We start from the raw sequence: 16,827 nt of genomic DNA on the forward strand, positions 1-16,827 counted from the left end.
GATGAAATTGATGAATGGACATTCACAAACAACCAAGCCCGACCAGGATTCGAACCCGGGACCCTTGGCGTCGCAGCGCGATGTGCTAACCGCTCGGCCACAGGGTCGGGCACATACAAATTGTGTATAGAAAATCTTACTGATTATAATTCAGAAGTTATTATTCATAATACATAGTAACAATTAACTTGTAACTATGTCAGTCCTTGGGCTACTGTACATTGGGCCCCACACGTCATTTATATATATACAGGGTGTCACAAAACTCTTTCAACAACGCTTGGGTGCTGGTAGATATCATAAAAACAAGTAACTTTTACTCGAAAGCGCTTAGTTTCTGCGCTATAAGCGCTTAAAATCTATCCTGTACATATGCAACCCAACACAGCAAACGCTTGCTCTGACATAACTACCAGAGGCGCGTGGCAGGGTTGCCACTAGCGTTCCTCGTTAAGAGAGACGACTTGAAAACAACAACTTGGGAGTCTTGCCTGAGCAAAATCCAAAACATTAATGATACTTGCGATGTAGTAAGAAGCATTGACAGTATTTATAAACTGACAAGACAAATAATGGGCAGACTGAAATTCAAGATTACTCATTCTAAAATATCTCCATAATTGATTGATTGATTTGGTTTATTTTAATTCACTTTTCTGCCACCTTTGGCTAATCGCAAAGATGAGGATGATATGATGAAATAACAAATGTCACCAATATCTAGGCCAGGATTTAAACCCGAGATTACCTGGCGCCGTAGCGAGCTGTGCTAACCACATCACCACGGAGTGTTTCGTGTATCATGCGATATCAACAATTGCAAGGGAGACGTGAGATATGGGAAATCCACCAACCAACAAATGTAAACATGATGTGTTTGCTGCCTCATTTCGAACACGCAGAACCGCCCCCCGTACCAGAGTGGTTAGCACATAGTGCTACGATGCCAGGGGTTCCGGGTTCGAATCCTGGCCTGGGCATGGATGTTTGTAAGTATCCATTCATCAATTTCATCATATCATCACTCATCCCCATCTTTACAAATTAGCCAAAAGTGGCACAAAAAGCGAAGTAAAATAAAGCAAATGAATGAATCATTAAATTAAAAGAGCATTGCAATTATTTCCCTATGAGACGAACACGATTAGCAATAACGCTAGCACAAATAGGAATAATTTTCTAATAAATAAATTGTAATAACATTACAGTCTGCGTGTTCGAGACGAGGCAGCAAACACATCATGTTTACATTTGTTCGTTGGTGGATTTCCCATATCTCACGTCTCCCTTGCAATTGTTGATTTCGCATGATACACGAAACACTCCGTGGTTATGTGGTTAGCACAGCTTGCTACGGCGCCAGGTATCTCGGGTTTAAATCCTGGCCTAGACATTGGTGTCATTTGTTATTTCATCATATCATCCTCATCTTTGCGATTAGCCAAAGGTTGCAGAAAAGTGAATTAAAATAAACCAAATCAATCAATCAATTATGGAGATATTTTAGAATGAGTAATCTTGAATTTCAGTCTGCCCATTATTTGTCTTGTCCGCTTATAAATACTGTCAATGCTTCTTACAACATCGCAAGTATCATTAATGTTTTGGATTTTGCTCAGGCAAGACTCCCAAGTTGTTGTTTTCAAGTCGTCCCTCTTAACGAGGAACGCTAGTGGCAACCCTGCCACGCGCCCCTGGTAGTTATGTCAGAGCAAGCGTTTGCTGTGTTGGGTTGCATATGTACAGGATAGATTTTAAGCGCTTATAGCGCAGAAACTAAGCGCTTTCGAGGTAAAGTTTATAGGGGAAAGTTACTTGTTTTTATGATATCTACCAGCACCCAAGCGTTGTTGAAAGAGTTTTGCGACACCCTGTATGTGTATGTATATGTATATGTATATATATACGTACACGGCAATGCATGTGATACTTGGGGATCTATTAAATGACTGTCTCCCCCCCTCTCAGAATATTCTCGATCACACTGAACCACTCATGAGCCATGGTGGCTTGGTCGGTTGGGCGTCTGACTGCCATGTAGGAGACCCGAGTTCGATTCTCAGGGTGAGTGATCTAAAGTTGGAAATTTTCCGGCCTTATCCCTTCATAAAGTGGTTCTGGGACTCGCTCATCCTCAAATAAATAGGGATAAACCCTAGGGGACAAAGGCGGCCAGAGCATGGTGCTGATCAGATCACCTCCAAAATGGCTTTAATCAGAGAATGTGTGGGGCCCAGCTCTCCCTACATATGCCTCATGGCGTGGTGCAAAGCGCACAGGGAACTTTACGTTACTGAACCACTCGTTTGTCTGTCGACGTTTCTCTGTGCTATGGCGACAAACACAATTTTAATACGAAAAAACGCTCGTGAAAATGACTCGCCGGAAAAACTTCATACGCATAGTGTTGTTTCATACTTTCGTTGAAATAGTTCAATTTAAGAAAAGAAAAAAAAAACGCAGGGAAGCAATAAAACCAAAGGCGACCAAATTAAATCGTTTTAATTTATGCATCAAGATTTCCCAACACCAGATAATTCCGTATGGTGGGAAGAAGTTGAGGCATTCCACGAATCTCCATTTAGGGGTTAACGACTGGGTTTTCTCAAGAATTTCTTCCCACGAGCTTTCCAGTATGATCGTTATCAAAAATGAATCTCCCTGCAGCCAAGGCTCATGCATAAGCTACCTCTCCTCGGGTGGCGAGACGCTGGGTAATTCTTATCGGTTCTTCTGCAAACGTTATTAGTAGGCGTTGACACTGGAGGTCGACGATGAACTAATCTTTTCCTTCATATCCCAGTTGGCCACGGCATCGGATTTCCTATCGATCCTCTGCTCCGAAGCTAAAAAAGTGCACCCCTTTATCCACCCCTGTCCTCTCGAAAGAAAGATAACCGGAAACGCATGTTTGGAACAAAAGTCTGTTCCTTCTTTAAGTCGCATTCATGCGATAAAACTAAACAAGTCTCTCCCGTAACAGGCTTTTGAATCCAATTACTGAATAGTAGAGAGTAACTGATTCAAGTCTTATGCAGCAAGATTTCAAGTTACAAACCCTGAAGAATAGGGAAAAAAGAAAAGGTTTTTGTCCATGGCAGGGCGTCCATACTACAGCCTACCTTCGTACTTATAAAACTGAATTTAATACACCACTACTTAAATTTCAATGTTAGTATATAGTGTAATATGGCCACGACCAAAGGCTCAAGTACTTACTGGCCTTGCACATAAAGTTTGAAGGCCCCTAGTCTACTGTCATGCGGGCATTGAGAGTAGGGGAAGGGGGTACAAAAAAAAACATTTTTATTGTTAATAACAGAAATGAAGTTGTAATAGTGTTCAAAAAAAGTAGCAAAATAAATCACGTGTTAGTTACAAAAAAAAAAAAAAATGAGTGAAAGATACAGGAACCAGCTTATGTTTCAATAAATGGTTCCATATCTGATTCAGACACCAAATAGCTATTCTACACAAAGGAAACTGTCGAAACTAACGCAACTAAGTAGAAATTTTTTCAGCGAAAAATACAGGCTCGACCAGGACTCGAACCCGGGTCTCTGGCATACCGTGCCATTGCTCTAACCACTGAGCTACCGAGCCGGCCTGGCCTCACCTGATCTTTCGCTATCGCTGTTTTACCTGCGTGGAATCGTCTCTGCCAGTACAACTCCTGTGTGTGCCTAATCTACAATTATTAATGCAACCAAGTTTGCAAAAAAATAAAAAGGTTTTGCTGGTGAAGGATAAAGGTCCAGATCACGTATTCATTTTTGTAGATACTCGAGCTGCGGTGGTGCAGTCGGTAGGGCGCCTGACTGGCGAGGGAAGACCCGGGGAATGTTTCCAACAGAGAGCAGCTCCGAGGTACCAGTATCTCGTCAACGGATACCCGGGGCAACCCTGGAGGAAAAGGCGGCCGGAGAGTGGTGCTGATCACATCACCCCCAGTACTACCGCGTTCAAAATAATTTTATTTTAGTACTAGCTGATTACCCGGCGTTGCCAGGGTATTTATTTATCCCAATCTTGTATTAGAAAAATACTGTAAAATGTGATCGTGAATGTCACCAATTAGATTAGCGACTCCGAAAACTATGGATTCGACACTAATCTAGGTGATTTGTGGCATTTTATTTTTCACCCCCCCATGCCGATAGGTGATGATGAACTTGGAGTTGAACCGCATTGGGAGTCTCGAAAACTAGGATTCCATTCGGAACACCGCCTGAATGTTAGACAGCCCGAGAAACACTATCGTTGTGCGGATTGCATAGTCACGGATGTCTGTTTGTGCGGAATTTAATATCGGCGGTTCTCGATTATTTTTACATGTCACCCCCTTCCCACCCAACCCCTAGGAGTGCCAGGGGTGTCTTAGCCCCACAGTATTTATTTCCAGATTGCAAGTGATACGTGTACGAAGTTTGGTTGAAATTGCTCCAGGCGTTTGAGAGTTATGCCGGAACAAACAAATATACACACCCACACATATCAATTTTTATATAAAGATTTGTGAACTCTTTCGGTTCATCAAGGTTTATTTCAAGTCCACTTTATGTACAAATGGGCTAACCGGAACTGGACCTACGGATTAAAGCGGGATTCGAACAAATGTATGCCTTCATGGGGGATCGAACCCGCGACAACTTGTGTACAAAGCGAGTGTACCACTACGCCATTGGGAGGCTCAAACTCTTTCGGGGATAGATTTGCTTGTATACGTATTCCATTTTTACGTCGCTTTTCTTCCATTTTGGGTAATCACATCGATGAGGAGCCCTGGTCCCTCCCAAACTTCCACGTCTTATCAAATTTTCCGTAGCTCTCTCTCTCTCTCTCTCTCTCCACACAGACACACGCGATCCTAATCCTAGTCGCGTCCCTGATGGGGATGAATGATAATTGGGTGAAAATGAAGGGGCAGTCGCATGCTGGGCCTCAAAGGAGAGACTTTCGGATGCAAGATCCCAACCACCTCAGTTTCAACACAACTCTGAACTAAAATGTATATTTTTTGGTACAACTTTATCAGTTTTTTTCTTTCTCACTGGAAAAATTGACACTGGTGGGTGCAGAATTACTATTGACCCATTGTTAAATGGCTAGATGAAGCGATACGGAAGTCCATGAAAGACGGTAGCATGCGTCAGGCAGTGGCGGTCCCTCCATGGAACAGAGGGAACAGGCTGTTCCCTCCTACTTACCGCCCATTGAAGCTATTTAAATTATCTATAATAACATAATAAGAACACTTCTTTCTCCCGAAATAACATTTCCAAAAGTAACGCCGAAGAAAAACATTCACCGTGACCGGGCGTTTGTTTACTTCACCTACCCTCGTCGTTCATCCCTCTACGGCCTGATGCCGAGTATTTCCGACCACGCGCGAAGGTAAACGATCCTCACCACGGACGCTTAACTCTCTAGCTGTTCCCTACGGGAGACATAGCGAATTCCTTTTCCTTCGAATTTTTGCTATGTGCTAAAGTTTAATTGCGTCGTAGTGATAGTTTTGAGTGTAGTAAGTCCATATTTTTCTAATTTCATTGCAAAATTGCGTCTGTCATTCATAACGAACTGGAAAAATCTTCTACAGTCTAAGCGTCTGCTAAATGTCTTGGCTAAACGCTGCGAAATAGCTTCCGAGGGAACAGCTTGCGTCCACCTGTTCCACCAGCCCCAAGACAAGACGCAAGCATCGGCAGGACAAGAAAGCGAATGTTGCGAGCGTAGGGTTGCGAATGTTGTATGATCGACCGGCTGAAGACGAAGACAGAAAAGACAGCAAACCAATACCTATACTAACTAGATTAAAGACTAAAACGAAATCATACACCAGGCATTTTCAAATAAGTTACTACAACTCTGTAAAATGATTAACTGGATACTCTTCCAGCGGCAAATTATTGTTGTCCTTGTTTGTTCCTGAGAAGGGAGTTTGGAACAGTTCGGGTTTTGTCACAATTTCTACAAATCTAGCGGGCGTCATGAAAAAACTCGGCCATCTGAATGTAATTATTTCATTGAGGAGGTTTGAATTACAAGAATACTCAACTCTACAAAAAAAATGTCAACGTAATCTACAAATAGAGAGATGAAACAGGATTCGACCAAACATTTATTTCCTCTGATCACTCATAAATAAATTGCTTTCATTATTTTTTCTTTGATGTGCATCAACAATTTTGTTTTTAATGTTTTCTTTACATTATATTTGCTTTAACAATGTTTAACAATGTATTGTCATAATTTTAACGTGCTTCATGTATGTCACTTCTGACAATTTGTAACATATGTATCGTATATTAATTTGGTTCATTTCAGTAAGGGTTGAGTTTTACTTGGTCTACTGCATTATATTACGACGGGCATGGGGGGGGGGGGCAAGTGCAGGTTACCTGTTCCCCTGCCTGATTTAGCAACGCACGCCACTGGCGTCAGGGTACTATTGACCCGTTAGGGCCAAAGTTCCGACTAACGTCTAAGAGAGGCCTCCTTTTTCCCAGCAGTCCAGAATTCTACGAAAATTCGATTAGCAAAATAACTCATGCCTTCCCTTGAGATTCTCCCAGGCATCGTCTGCCAGTTTTGCATGCGAAGGGTTCAACCCCAGAACGATCCTTTGAACGCAAATAATGCGACTTCTCAAATTCGTGTTAAAAATACGGTATCCTTCTACCGTATGCAATTAAGGCCATAAAAGGGTCTCGAAAGCGATTACCTAAGTAAGAATTCTCCAAAAATGACCTTAAATTTATTATTTGAGTTAGTAAAAATGCATTCTAAAGTTGTTCATAAAAGCCAAAAAAAGCAAGGTATTTGTGAAACAGACGGATATGTGGTGATCCAAGCTAACGAGGCTAAGCTAAAAGGTAAGGTAAAGTAACCCAGTGATCAACACCACGCTCTGGCTGCTTTTATCCTTCACGGTTGCTCCCAAGTGCCCATATATTAAGGCTGAGTGAACTCCAGAGCTGATTTATCCAGGAACATTGACGGGAAAAAAGCTTCCACATGATTCACCCACACAGGAGGAGGAACACTGAGAAAATTCCAGATACAGCAAAAAATGGCCGTTTTTCGCCCAAGGCCAAGAACACTTATCAGCGTTTGTTCTGACGGATGACCGAAAGACATGCGCTGAGGAAATGATATCCACGCTTGAAGGGACGTTATTATATTGGGTAGGAAGCCTGTAGAATTTCACGTCTAGGCTTTTCTATGAAAAAGATGTTTGTGCGCACAAGTACTCGAGTGTGAAATTCCTGAAAAAGTGTGTTGCAGGAAGTTTTGCCACTGACAATTTTGTACAGATTTGAAATCATTCAACAAGCGTACCGACAGGGAGTTAAAAAATTTAGAAAGGGCAAGAAATTCGTTTGAGAAAACTGTTGCACTTTAGCCACGCAAAAAAATTGAAAGTGGAATCGATCGTAGAGAGATGAGTGAGATACGTCATGGATCAGACAGGAGAATATATTCTATTATTGGGGGAATGAATGACTTCAAGTATACGAGAGCTGAGGTATCACTAATTTCGGTAAATCTTTACTGTAAGCTTTAGAGACGCATAAGTTTGTCTGTAGTGCTCGTAATATATTCTCGAAAAGCACGGAGGTTCGGATTCGGCTTTGAACCGTAGGTCCAGTCCCGAATAGCACATCTGTGCACAAAGCTTTCGTCGAAAACTATTCATATGCCCAACGTTTCGTGGGCAACAGCGGATTGTTTCAAACTTGGCGTAAACATTTAGGATCTGGAAAAGTCAACCACAATACCGGGTCGAGAAGGACTACAATACGTCGCCTATAAAACCCAACAATAAGCAAAAATAATAAATTACAACAAATGCAGAGAAGAAAGACGACGCTCATGAATACAGAACACACGAGCTTGTCTTCAAAGCGGAAAGCGGAAACGTGAAGCTAAGAAAAACGAAGAGCTAGCTAGCACGAGGATGACAACGAACAAAAGAAATGACGGACGAAGATAGAACCACCGAACGTGAGAACAGTGTACGAACTGTTCACACAAACTGATTAAAAAAAGGGGATGGGGGTGGAAATGAGATTTCAAATCAAGAAATTTGACGGACGGATTCCAAACACAGAAAAGGCAGATCCAAATTTAGCCCTTGTTGGATTTAGCGCTTCTCATTCCCCTACAAGAAGCTCTGCCTTACGTATTATCTGCTCCTGTACAAGATTACACGATTATGCATCAAAATACTGACGTGAGGAGGAAAGGAAGACATGGTTAAAGTTGCTGCCTCGTTTAGTGGTCGACTCGCCACCTTGCTACAGAAGGATCCAGCTTCATTTACGTCGCTTTTCTACCTATGGGTTGATCGAGTCGATGAGAATGAAAGAGATGATGAAACGGAGGATACGATAAACACAACGATAATTTTTTTTAAAATAAAAAAAACTGTCTACGGCTTTTAATACGTATACTTAGTACATTCTATTGGTACTGTTATTACGATGACACAAATCTCTTTAGGCTAGGACTGTTATGTATAGTGTATAGATAGAAATAATCCTGTTAGAATCTGAATGGAGACACACATTCCTAATAGTGAGCCAGTCTCCGTGGCGGAGTGGTTATCATAGCGCGCTACAACGCCAGAAGCCTCGGGTTCGAATCTCGGCTTGAGCATGGGTATCCTTTGTGAGTGTACTTTCATCAGATCACTCATCCTGATCTTCGCAATTATCAAAAAGTGACAGAAAAAACAAGTAAAATATTAACATAGATGTTAAAGATGTTCTCTTTTTTACTTTACAACATGTGGTAAGCCTGATTGCTATGCAGTTTACAAAGCGCCCCGGTAATATTTATTTTACGACTACATACTGGTAGCAACTTTTAGGGTGTATATACAAATATGAAACGTAATTTTTGTAGAAAATATTTATTTATAGTGTACATGTAACTCTTTGTTGATCGATTGGGTTAATTTTACTCCGCTTTTCTGTCACTTTTGGTTAATCGCGAAGATGAGGATGAGTGATGGCATGATGAAAGGACTCTCACAAAGAAGACATATGCCCAGGTCGGGATTCGAACCTTGGCGTCGCAGCGCGCTGTGATGAGCACTCCCGTTACGGAGTCGGTTATATAGATATGAAAAAAGAAAAACAATGCTGGTTCCCTCTGTTCAATTCGAGCACTTAAAACACGGGAGGGGGACAAGGGACAAGCAGTCGGTAACGATGGAAATCTCTCTAAACACGCGACTTCAGCCAGGAGGAAATCACGAGGTGCTCCGTTTCTAAAACGACAGCTGCAATTTGCATGCAATTATTGATTTAGTTAGTAAACAACAAACCGTCCACGTGGAACGGCAAGGTGCTCTTGGAGGCTGGAACAACGCTCTGAATGCGTTGGAAGCTCGTTGGGGTTGACCGCCATCACGAGGTATATATATCTCTCGTGAATTTCTGGAAGGGAAAGAGGGGGTGGTGGGCAGCGGCTTGCTCTATTTACACAACCTGGAGGGAATTAATGAGCGGGTGTGGGTTGGGATCCCACAGAATAAAGTAACACCTAACGAGGAAACTATTTTTGCTCCTGCCTAGGATTTCTGTCCACAATGTCAACATGCATAACATTATATTTTCCGAATATCAGGGGGGGGGTATTCGTGTAGCAAGAACTTCAAGTATACAATGGAACACGGAAAAAAACCTGAAAATTCTGAATGTAAGTATTACATTTGTATGTATTTTTGTTAATTTACGGTGCCTTTCTGCCACTCCTAGTTAATCGCAACGATGAGTATAAATGATGGTGAAACAAACAAGAGGTTTCCAAAATATCCGATTAAAGAATTTTGTCTGTACTTTCATTCTTTCTCTCTCTCACACTCAGACACACACACACACACATGTGCACATAGAGAAGAGGAACAGTGTGTGAGAAAAAGGAAAGGAAGAGAGGGGGGAGAAATACAGAGTTGTAGTTTTAAGCACACTTTATGCACAGATAGGTTAATCGAAACTGGACCTACAGTTTAAAAGTAGGATCCGAACCATTATGATCCTCCACCGGGGAGGCCCGAAAGAAATTCAGAGGAAAAAACAGAGAGAGCGAATTCTCTCTCTCTTTCCTCTCTCCCCCTTTCGAACTTTCATTCGACTATTCATATTGAGAGAGAGAGAGAGAGAGAGAGAGAGAGAGAGAGAGAGAGAGAGAGAGAGAGAGAGAGAGAGAGAGAGAGAGAGAGAGAGAGAGAGGAAGAAAGGGGGGATAGTCACATCCACGGGACAAAAATATCTAAATCAGATGTTGCTGCCCGTAGTTCTTTTTCCCCTTCGTTTTATAGCATGTAGCATTGGTATTGTATGAGCCAACCTCTGTAGCGGAATCATCCTAATACAGGTTTGGTGGATGTATCGTTGTAATTAACCCAAGTGGTAGAAAAAAACATTAATAACTAGGGTCGGAAGTTAATTTAAAAATATTTTTCTTCTGGGCCTTGAAGACAATGCTAAACCTGGTAGTAGGTCTTCCTTCAATTACAACTAGAAAAAAATGATTTAATTTTGCCTTCTTTAATAATTTTTTGCATTTTCCGGCCTTTTTTGGATTTTGGGTTATCTTTTAGTATTTCTGCCGTTATTTTTGCATTTTCTGTCATTTTTAAAGTTTCTTTCTGCACCTTCCCTGTTGTTTCATTAATTTTAAATGCATTTTCTAGCAGAACCTACATAATTTAAATTCCCTAACAAGTAGGCCGTTAATCGAAAATACGGTCAATGCAAAAGCACAATATTATTTTTAACTAAAATCTTTGGCAATGGATTAAACAATTAATTGAAATTTATTTTTTTCCTCCAGCAAACTTAAAATGCTTTGGGTGAAGCCTACTTTGAGGTTCCCTTGCTTGCCACCATTTACGCTTTAATCGGTGGTTTTTAAAGTAAAATTAGTTAAAACATAAAAACAATTGATACACGCCAGACACATTGTCGGAAGCTGACCGATCACTGTATCGTGCAAGGCCAACTTTGGAAGAAGGTGAATCACTTATACAGAAAAAAAACCTTGCCGTGTATTTTGTGTAAACTTGAAGTAAAAATAAAGAAAACTACATTAGCACTTGATTCTTTCATTTTGATTCGACAGTTTAAACCATCAAACAACAGGTTTTATCCAATTTTTCAACTACTCTCCTGTAATTTAAGTCCCGGGTTCCAATCCCGGGCTGGACGTGGGTGTTTGTGAGTGTCCGTTCATCAATTTCATCATATCACTCATCCCCATCTTCGCAATTAGCCAAAAGTGGCAGAAAAAAGAAATAAAATAAACAAAATCAATAAACAACGACATCTCTTGTAATTTATGAAAAATAAAGTTTTCATTGTAACGGTAATTTTTTTAATAACTTTAAGCTCATTCTGCACGTAATTTTTTGAGATTTTTTTACGTCATCAACTTCCAAGCCCTACTAACAACCTAACAAGAAAGCAAGAAAGACGGAAAGAGAGACCGCTTAGTCTTCGTAAGCATCGAGCATGCGTGGCTCATAACCATGTGCTCCGTGCAACGTCTGCAGTCCCCAAGGGCCTTGTCCTCTGTGCCCATTGGCTCAATTGCTGGGAGACATATTTATTGCCATCTCCTTCCATTTCCTTTATCCTTGCTGCCTTCTGGTGAAGCAAATGATGCATTTTTGAGGACGCTCGATATTGTCAGCCCTCGCTTCTTTGTGCAGTGGAGCCCAGAAAATGCATTAATTTCAGACTAACTGGACTGGCGCTTCTGGCCGTCCTAGATTATTCAACAAGCCCAGTGGGACAGTTTTTTTATTGTCGGGAATATTTGTGTGTTTGTCGGAGCAACTTTCAAATCCTTGTCTACGACACAATTTCACTAATGCGGCCCTACAGAGTGGAAACCAAGTGAGGGGAAAACCGGGAATACTGTAGAAGAAATTCAGTGCTTCAGATTTTGAAAGTAAGTCGTGAAAAAATTGAAGAAATGCGAGCTGCTTGGTTTCACATGGTGACGAGAACGTATCTAGAAATATGTTTCGGGGGGGGGGGGGGTTTCCGAACCAAGTGTCTCCAATTAATAATAATAACAACAGTAATAATAACAATAATAATAATGTTTAAAAATAATTATATTAAATTAATTCAATTGGTATTAATTAAAAATTAAAATTAACTAATATTTTATTTTTATTACATGAATAGGTAAAAGGACGATAAGAATAGTGACATAACAGCACGTTATAGCTTTCGTGTAGTTAAGGTTGGCAAAATTTGTACAAAAAAACCCTGCCCTGGCAAGGAAATTAATAAATTATAAATATTTATTAAATATAAAAAAAAATTGTTAGATCGAGTGGCCGCGGTGGCTCAGTCGGTAACGCGTCTGACTACCATGCTCAAGGTCCCGGGTTCGATCCCCGGCCGGTTCAAATCCGGGAACTTTTCTAACGGTGGAAGCGGCCCCGGCGCCCACCCAGCGTCGAATAACATGGGTACCTGGGGGAAACCCTGGGGGGTAAAGGCGGTCAGGGGCGTGATGCTGATCACATCACCCCCACTCACGACCGGATCAAGAAAGTGTGGGGCGTTACCCCCACACCCCCTATACGCCTTCATGGCGTGGTGCTATGCACAGGGGAACACTTTACTTTTTTTTTTTTTTTTTTTTACTTTTAGATCGAGTTGACGAAAAGTAAAGTTCCGGGTGATATTCCGGAACCCCCCCCCCCCAAATACGTTGGTTGCTTGGTTGATTTGGGGTTTTAAGTCCACTTTATACACAGTAAGGCTAATCGGAACTGGACCTACAGTTTAAAGTGGTATCCGAATCACTATGTGCCTCCACCGGGTATCCCCTAAATACGTCCTTGACTGTGTGTTCATATACTGTATGTATGTATGTATGCAGTACTTTTTTCTGGGACGAAAGGTCTCGGTACTCTTCAAGTTGATTTGATATTGTGTTCATAAATGATTGTGCATCCATGTACACACACACGCACACAATTTTTTTTTATTAAAATATATTACTCTCACGTATAAAAATGTGCCGATGTGGCGTACCATTGGTTATCGCCAGAAAAAAAAGGCCTCAGATGTCATTTCTCAAGTCATCTTTTAAAGTGGGATCCGAACCACTAAGTGCTTCCATCAGGTGCTATTCTACAATGAACTCTCATGAGTTGTAAGTGGAACAGTGAGCCGAAATGTGAGACTGATCTGTGAGCCATATTGAAAAAAGCTTTCATGTAATTGAAATTATTCACCAGCAGTCAATTGATACTACTCTCTTCTCCAATTAGCCACCTTTTTTCATCTTTTTTCACCCCGACGTATTTGCTTTTTAAATAGCTTCGAAATTTCCTTTTACACCGTTCTGGGGAGCTAATGACTGAACTTAATATATCGATATTGACGTCGGCATTTCCTATATTCCACATCTCGATTTATTATCGACAATCAACCGATATCGAAACGTGAACATGAATGGTAAATAATATCAATAACAACAATTAGGGCTACGATTTTTATGACTTAGCATATTTTTCTTGGTAAGGGTGATGTGTTCCCTAAATATATAGAAATTCATATTGTGAAGAAACTAATTAAATTAAGGTGCTTTTTAAGGGGATATTTTGGCATATTTGGCCATTTCTAGGTGATAAATCATATTTTGATGGGTTTTCGGTCATATTCAGCATATTTTAGCTTTTTCAAGCATTATACAGTCATCACCAAGTGGATTCGTTCTAACTCCCATGTTCACTCAAGGGTGTTTTTTTTTTGTTTTTTGGACTGCAGCAAAATATTTTATTTTATTTGAAAGTTTACAGAAGTATTCATTGTGCATTTCAACTCATCAGGGCCCATAAAGTGAACCAAAAATAGTATGTATATGAAAATATTTCACCATATGTTAGATATTGATGTTTGAAACAGTCTAGTTATAAGGGCATCTTTTTCAAATTATAGTGCATATTTTGTAAAATTTAAGGTCATAAGAGCATATTTTGGTGATCTTTAGGTCATAAAAATTCTAGCCCTAATAATAATAATAATATAGTATTTGTCTCATTTCTATATTAAAAATTGGCCCTCTCGTCTTTTGAATGCACAAAAGGGACGTTAGTAGTACTAAATGCAACTATGATTCATCTGTCAAATTTTCTGGCCACTAATTCACTGTAGGGACACTACCGTGGTTCGGAAGTAGCACGGTACTTGTAGCTACACTCTGACTCGGGAAATTATGGAGCAAGGTCGCGTATAAATGTACAGAAGGGGAGGAAGCGAGTGCACACTGCTGCGCTCATTTCCCCCATCACGCGTTCATTGGTCGAGTCGAGTCCTACTTGCGCAAAGCACTCGTTTTCGTTCGCTTGCTCCAGAGATTCCCGGGACAGGAGTGTAGCTACAACTACCAACATCGCAAGAACATACAATACGTTCAACCATCATTTAAAAGTAATGGCAATGTAGCGCAGCAGCATAGAGAGAATACACTTTCTGCAAAAGCCTTTATAGCTACATTTTTTAGTAACTAGCGTTATGATCACCGGATATTTATGTTCATTCATTGAAATAGGTTATTTTACGTCGCTTTTCTTTTACTTTTGGCTAATCGTATGGGGATGAGTCGTGATTTGATGAAACTGATGACGGGGCACTCCCGGGTCTCCTACTGTCGTAGCGCGCTGTGCTAACCACTCCGCAACGGAGGTCGGCACTGGATATTTATGTCTCTTCCAATTTAGTGTCTGAACGAGTACGCAGATGAAGTACTGTGCCCAGTTGATTACTACGTTACTGCGTTCATTCAGCAATATAAATTTTAAGGTTGAGAACCCGGGCTTGAAGCCAAGCTGCAATCAATTTGCTCTTGTTGCTACCGAGAAGCAAGGACACGATCTCCACATGCTACTCAAGTGAGTTCCGCTTGCATTTTTTTTATCTCCTTGGCCTGCTTTTCAACGGCTGTTAGGCTATCATGAATGCTGCTGCTATCAGCAATAAAGTATTGCTGTTGTGCCATTGCGATTCAACAGTTGCTTTGTGCCGAGCTCACTTGGAATCAGAGAAAATTATCCTGAATAGGCTCTCTCTCTTTCCTTGCCTCAACATGGCGTAGAAACGAACACGAACTGGAAGACACTGCTCCGACGCCCCGCAAAAGACTCGCCAAGAGCGTCTCTGGAGCCCACGATCTGTTTGCACCACCTTGTGTGTCCATGATTTGATTGATTTGGCTTTTTTTACTTTTATCTTCTGCCACTGTTGGCTAATCGTGACGATGAGCGATGATTGGGTTCGGGCAATTATGCACTTAAAATATCTAAAATATCAATGCAAATATGCACTTTAGAAAAACGCCTTACCTGTCTTTCAGTTACCGCCAAAACACTACATGTAAACAGATGTGTGTTCTTTTATCAGCTCATACGATTTAGCATGTAATAAATGCAAAAGTTGCAGTTCTGAATTCTTCCACACTCTCTTGTTTACTTTACACTGCTGTTTTATGAAAGAAAGAAAAATTACACTCCTTACTTGAACTTGATTACATCATATTTCAAATTTTTAACCTTCAAACTCCTTCTGTTTTGGCCAATAATATTTTTATACTCAGAAAAATCTCGATCTACTTCACAGTATACAATTGGACAATATTTTAAGGCAACAATATCTGGCAAGTCAAGTAAAAATAGTAGATGTTGAATGTTCCCGCGAGGACGACGAAAGAAGTGCTATCTCATACAAGAAAGTGGAGAATATGTAGCAGTGACGAAAGGAAATAGGAAGTTCTGTTATTAACAAGACAATACGCACAACGCACAGACGTAAAATATAATTTTAGTAATGGTTGTTTGCTCTATGATGATTTAGATACTTTTTTAGATCTGAAGAGGCGAATATACCTGTACACTCAAAATCGTCAAATGTGTGGGCCGATTGGACAATAATAAAATGCATATTATCCACATCACCAACAAAACCCTTCACCTTATGCGAACCCATGATTTTTGTTTTTCGCACGGATTTATGCATGAGCACACTAGCAAAGGTGGCAAGTTGACATTTAGGATCGTATTTGAAGAGTGAGCTCAGACGCTACAAAAAGAAACCTTCGACGACTTTGCCTGGAACTGGCTTTAACGAGGTTCAAATCTGGATGACGTTGAAGGTGTCACGGCATCGTGTTTAAGTTACGGAACAGTGATGGATTGGCGATTGATTTGCTTTATTTTTCTTCGCCTTTTGTGCCACTTTAGGTTAATTTGCGAAGATGGGGATGGGTGATGATATGATGAATGGGCACTCACACACATCCATGTGCAGGCCGGGATTCGAACCCGGAACCCTTGGCGTCGCAGCGCGATGTGCTAACCACTCCGCCACGGGGGCCGGCATATTGGCGATTATCAACTGACTCCGAAGAGAAAACAAACACAGTGGCGGTCTGCATTCACGAAGAGATCAGGTGGGACGAATAACGTACCAATGTTATTTAGTTATGGCAGATAACGATCGATAGGGAATGACATAAATGTTTACTAAAAATAATCTACGAGATGTTACAGGTTTTGAGGGACTTCTGGTCACGTGTCGGTGATTGATTTGGTTTATTATGCCTTGCTTTTCCGTCACTTTGGCTAATCGCGAAAATGGCGATGAGTGATGAAACTGAAGGACACTCACAAAAAAACACCCTTGCCCAGGCCGAGATTCGAACCCGGGAGCCTTAAAAGCATTCACTGCGCATGCGCTACCAACGGAGAAAACTTGCTGAATTATTTGATTTGTTATTTAGCGTAGTTTTCCTTCC

General features: G+C 40.9%; 1 protein-coding gene and 1 non-coding gene across 11 annotated transcripts in view; both read right to left on the reverse strand.

The window, feature by feature from the left end:
- Nucleotides 1–16,827, reverse strand: part of Spn (protein phosphatase 1 regulatory subunit spinophilin) — a 182,201-nt gene that overhangs the window by 79,671 nt on the left and 85,703 nt on the right. The window lies entirely within an intron of this gene.
- TRNAT-GGU (transfer RNA threonine (anticodon GGU)) lies at nucleotides 3,532–3,603 on the reverse strand. Its single transcript has one exon. It is a non-coding gene; the product is annotated as a tRNA-Thr (tRNA).

Source organism: Lepisma saccharinum, chromosome 1, assembly GCF_977018435.1.
Source record: "Lepisma saccharinum chromosome 1, izLepSacc3.1, whole genome shotgun sequence".
Lineage (NCBI taxonomy): Eukaryota > Metazoa > Arthropoda > Insecta > Zygentoma > Lepismatidae > Lepisma > Lepisma saccharinum.